The 6,000-nt window shown below is 26.2% G+C and overlaps 1 protein-coding gene across 2 annotated transcripts in view; it reads right to left on the reverse strand.

Annotated features, from left to right (window-relative positions):
* Positions 1-5,539, reverse strand: part of LOC123265192 — a 398,621-nt gene extending 393,082 nt beyond the window's left edge. The window contains exon 1 of one of the 2 annotated variants that reach the window (XM_044728840.1): positions 5,495-5,539. The gene's annotated coding sequence lies outside the window, so the exon portion shown is untranslated. Of the gene's footprint in view, positions 1-3,941; positions 4,079-5,494 lie in introns of those variants that run through there. The other variant, XM_044728839.1, reaches the window with a different exon arrangement.
* Between the last annotated feature and the right edge of the window lie 461 nt (positions 5,540-6,000).

A 6,000-nucleotide genomic window follows, 5' to 3' on the forward strand; every position in this document is an offset into this window, starting at 1 on the left:
TTCGTTGGCAACTTTGCGGAAACTGCAGACTAATTTCCGGAGCGCACTTTCATCCCTCGAACCACCCGAGGTTCTATAAACTTGCGAGCTTCCCCGCTCATTCGGAGTTTACCGAGAAAACTTTTTATACGTTAAAAAGTTTTCACGTCTGTAATCATCGTTGAGTTTACTATTCCCGATGGGTAATGATTAATGAGTAATTTACACTAACATTTATAATTTCTTTTTTAACTTTTTATTTTTATTATTTTTTTTTTTTTTTAATATTTAGAAAAAATTCAAGCACCAGAGAATTTATTTTTATAAATCTGGCAATTTTTTTTTTTTGTAATTCAATAAAAAAATTTAACTGAAATTAAATACTGAACTTTTTAAATTGCAATTTTTTGGTGCATCAAGTTAAATTGAATTTTAAATATTTTCATTTTATGAAAAATTCATGGGTAATATAATCTAGTTTCATTTTTTTTTCGAGTTTGTAAATAAATTAATTGGATAGAATTTTCAAAAAATTTTTTTTTTTTTTTTTTTTTTTTTTTTTTTTGATAACTTTTAATCTAATTAAAACTTTTTCGTTCATTTTTTTATTAAAAAAAAATGACAATTTGTAATAAAATATTTAAAATTAATTAATTTTTGCTTTAAAATTTGAGGAAAAAATCCTGAAGATAAAAAAAGTATCTTCTAATCAAATTACAGCTAAAATCTTCCCCGATCTGCTGGCAATAAATAATTTACGAAATCTATTGATTGGCCAGCTGAAAAAAGTATAAAACAAATGGAAAGTCGAGCGTCCATAACACGGAAATAAATAAAAAAATAAGAGCGTCGTCAGCTGAAACTACCCTTTGACCAATAGGACTCTCACCCTTCGTCCTTGTCTTCTTCCTTGCTTCTTAGAGTTAGACTAAAGCTAAAACTAAAACTTTGGGATCCCCTCGAGGTGCAGTACAGGCGTTCCCAGAAGACGTAACGCCCCAACAACCACCGTAGTATCATCCACATCTCACCGATTTATCGCACCCCCTTTACACACACCCGCCGTAAGCTACTACTTGATGACACTTTATATAACCGTCAATTTACGTCCTCGAAATCCGGCTTTTCAAACAATCTCAAACACTTTTTTCCGCAATGCTTTTTTTTCTCCCCTGTCAATTGATTCTATTTTAATACAGTTATAATAGAAAATTTATGTCCTGAATAAAAGTTTAAGTTGGTTATTTATAAAACTTTTTTTTTTCAATCTATTATAATATTACTTTTATAATTTGCGCGCTCGTGGCTTTTTTTTACGCGAATTTAATTAAAAGCACGTCAAAAAAGTGAAACAAAACTTTTTATTATGAAAGTTTAAATTGAGTTACAAATGGAAAATTCATTTTATTAAATTATAGTAATTAATAATTCGGTTGAGTATTTACAAACAATATTATTTATTTCAAATACTTGAAATATTTTGAATTATAAGAAGTTTTTTTGATATATTTAAGTATTCAATATTTTAGTTTAGATTTTAGATCATTTTAGTTCAAAAAATTTTATCAACAGTAAATAGTGTCTGGTTGAGCAGATAGGTGGCGAGAGTAGTCCAAAGTTTTTCGCTTACAGACCGGCAGGGCCAAGAAATTAACTACCATCAACAAAAAATAGATTCTTCGACTTGTTCCACTTGTTCGACATCTCCAAACATAATAAACACCTCCGCTTTATTCTAACACATTTATTAATTGTTAATAACGTTTTTTTTTTAGTGTTTTAAGGTCTGAATAGTCGGGAATTTTAAAATAAATCCAGAGGTTACTTTATTAAAGCGTTAGTCTCTTTATAAATTGACATACAATTTTAAGAGTGGAGTTGCGAGTTGCCAAATAAATAATTGTTTAGTGAGGAATTGGAAGAAAGTTGTAGCAAGAATAATAATAACACTTGGAATAATATATCTCTTGCTTACAATAAATATATTGTAAGTAACTTAAAATAAAATTGCAATTCTAATTTCAAATTCAAATTTTCAACAAGAAAATTTTAGAATAATTTCACGGAAGTAACAAAGAATTTTAAGCTTCAAGGATTTATAGAAGAAAATATTTTCTTAAGGTAGTTGTAGCGTGATAGGCATTTCAACAGAAAATTATGAAATTTTTTTTATTGAAAGATAAATATATTAATAATTCACTACCAAAATTTCAGATCAATTGACCGCACCGTTTTTGAGTAATTAATTTTCGAAATTGTATCTTTTACACGTAGAGGTATAGAGAGATGGTAAAGTTAGTATGAAATCTTCCATACCACTCGAGTGGGCCAAAGATTTCATACTAACTTTATCATCTCTCTATACCGCTACGTGTAAAAGATGCAATTTCAAAAATTAATTACTCAAAAACGGTGCGGTCAATTGATCTGAAATTTTGGTAGTGAATTATTAATATATTTATCTTTCAATAAAAAAAATTTCATAATTTTCTGTTGAAATGCCTATCACGCTACAACTACCTTAAGCAGACAGAAACCGTAATTTCAACAGTATTCAATATTTTAGTTTAAACTTTAGATAATTTTAGTTCAAAAAATTTTATCAACAGTAAATAGTGTCCGGTTTAGCAGATAGGTGGCGAAAGTAGTCCAAAGTATTTCGCTTACAGACCGGTATGCCGAGGAATTAAAAACCATCAACAAAAGTTAGATTTTTCGACTTGTTCCACTTGTTCGACATCTCTAAACGTAATAAACACCTCCGTTTTATGCTAACACATTTATCAATTGTTAATAACGTTTTATTTTAGTATTTTAAGGAAGTTCGAGCGTAACTAATAAGTCAAAATAATGTTAAAATTTTTTTTTAAATTTTAGTCTTCCCAATAGTCGTCAAAATTCTTTATTTTAATTTAAAATAATTTAAACAATTTAATAATTGATGATTTTTACCTATTTAATTAAGTAAAGTAATAAATTGACTTTGGTATTTATTACTTGCCGGAATAAATAAACAGATTTGGCAATAGCGCGCTTGATTATACCCATAACAGAGACGTGGATGAGTGTGTGAGTTAAACATTTCTCTCTCTGTAACTATATTTCTATCCTTTTCTTTTTTCTCAGCTGTTGACGCGATGTTGTCAAATCTTTATTCGAATAAATGGCTGACGATAAACCAGTTACAAACATAAAATTTGACTTTAAATATTTCAAAAATTATATCGGTAATGTATTATTATTAAATTGTTTTTATATTTTGCAATATTCCAAGTTTCTTGTGTATAGTTTGTTATCCATTAAAGTTGGGAGGTTAATATTTAAATAAATAATTAAAATCACGACAAAAGCGTTTGTCCGCCATAAGAGCCCGTGTATAAGGAGATAAAATATGTGATTTTTTAAATTTAATATCTATGTAACTAAACGGTGAATCTTTTTTAAATTTTGGGATTAGATAAATGACATATTTATTTATACGTATACTTAATTTCAAAAGTGAAAGTTGGAAATTATTTTTTACATTAGATTCGCTCGAACTTCCTTAAGGTCTGAATACTCGGGAACTTTAAAATAAATCCAGAGGTTACTTTATTAAAGCGTTAGTCTCTTTATAAATTGACATATAATTTTAAGAGTGGAGTTGCAAGTTACCAAATAAATAATTATTTGGTGAGGAATTGGAAGAAAGTTGCAGCAAGAATTATAATAACACTTGGAATAATATTATATCTCTTACGGCAAATATATTGTATAAGTAACTTAAAATTAAATCGCAATTCCAATTACCAATTCAAATTTTCTCCAAGAAATACTATATTCCTCATTGATTAAACTAAAATACTTAAAACTTATCCAATATATCTAACAACCTTGATCCATTAAACTTAACACCAAAAGCCAATGAAAAATTACTGTATTAAAATAAACAAGAAACATACAACTAATTACACGTCACTCACCAATAATCACCCGTAAATTATTAAAAGATCCCCAGTCATTGTTCTTACATGTCTGCACCCACGCAGTCTTAACCACTAACTAAAGCACTAAATTCCGAGGAATATATAATCAAGGGAGTAAGCATATCGCCAGTACAACACGTGTAAATATATTTTTACACATACACACATATATATAGATCCTCCCCGCTAACTGCAAAGGTAAATATGCAATATATACAGCATAACTACCCTGTAACCTTTGGACAGTATACAAACAAGCGCACAAACACTACCACACGCCTTCCACTTGTGGTCACTGCTTTTTTCATTTACGGGCTAGCCGATGGCCAATAATTTTAGTTTCAGATAAAAGTTGTATTGGAAATTCAAACAAAAGTTCTATTAAAAATACCTTTTTTTAATTTATTAAACTAAATTAGTATTAAATTGTTATAAAAGAAGAAATCCAATTCAAACTACTGAACTAACTTTTAAATAAGGATTTGTTTATAGTTAAAAATATTTTTTAATATTCAACAAAATATTTATTAAAAACCACTTTTTAGTATTAAAAAAATATTTCTTAGTTTTAAAATAATTTCTTTGTAGTTAATATTAATATTTAATATTAAATATTAATAAATCTTTTTAAATACTAAGAAATATTTTTTAAGGACTAAAAAGTGGTCTCTAAAAAATAATTAAAAAAATATTTCTTAGTTTTAAAATAATTTGTATTTAATAATTTATTTATTAAATATTAAAAAATTTTTTTAAATACTAAAAAATATTTTTTAAGGACTAAAAAGTGGTCTCTAAAAAATAATTAAAAAAATATTTCTTAGTTTTAAAATAATTTGTTTGTATTTAATAATTTATTTAATAAATATTAATAAATTTTTTCAATACTAATAAATATTTTTTAAGGACTAAAAAATGGTCTCTAATAATTTATTTTTTAAATATTTTAATTTTTAAACAAATCCTTCTATAAATGCGGATTGCACCACGTGGTAATAAATCCATGGGGTGAGCAACAACGTATCGGCCACGTTGTTGCTGTATATAACTCGAGCTTCAGACCAGAAATACAATTGAACAATATAAATATATAGACAGCTTGGTATCATTGCTATATAAATCGTTAAAACATTCACGAGGTATACGTGTTATAAGTGCGAGTGGAGAATGAAGATACCTTTTCTACAAACGCCACGTAGTCGAGTTTGTACTTAAACTTTAGTACATCGACTTGTAACTAGCTACAGTACAAGTACAAGTACATATATGTATGTGTGTATTTATATTTACATGTATGCAGTCTATAGAATGTATGTAGATCCTAGACACGTATATATTAGCCCCCGTTTTAGTTAAACGCTCGAGTTTGCTTCTCAAATTACTTGGATTAAAAAAGTTTGTAAATTACGCTGGGAAAGTTGCTATGTCTAATATATAAAGATTCTCATGAGAGTTCTTTTGTATTTATTATTCAAGACAATAAATAATAATCGGTTGCTATTTTAAGGTTTAATTTTTAACTTTGTTTTTTATTCTATTTAAGTACTTACTTTTTTTAAGAAGTAATTTTCTTACCACTGAATCTTCCATTTTTTTTTTGTTAAAATAAAAACTCCGTCATTTTTTTTTTCTAAAAAAAAAAAATTTTTATCAATATTTAAAGACAATCATAAATGAAAATTAATTTAGCGTATATTTAATTATTTTAAAAATTTTATAGCAAATAAATTATGGCAAAAAAAAATTGACAGAAATTTTAAAAAATAAAAAATGCAATTTTTTAAAAATAATTTTATTGATAAATAAAATTAAAAAATTGTTAAGTGACCGCTAACTTTAATCTCATTAATAGCCGACATTTTTTATTTTTTTATTTTGCTTAATTTATTAAACTACTAGAAAATATTTTTAAAAAATTGCACTTATAATTTTTGAAGTTTTTAAAAAATAAAAAAATTTTTTTTTAATAATTCTTTAATAAAAAAAATCATAAAAGTTTTTAAGATGTCGGCTAACTTTATTTTCATTTAAAAATTTTTTTAGAATTTTATAATTA

Source organism: Cotesia glomerata, linkage group LG5 (genome assembly GCF_020080835.1).
Source record: "Cotesia glomerata isolate CgM1 linkage group LG5, MPM_Cglom_v2.3, whole genome shotgun sequence".
In the NCBI taxonomy this organism is placed as follows: domain Eukaryota; kingdom Metazoa; phylum Arthropoda; class Insecta; order Hymenoptera; family Braconidae; genus Cotesia; species Cotesia glomerata.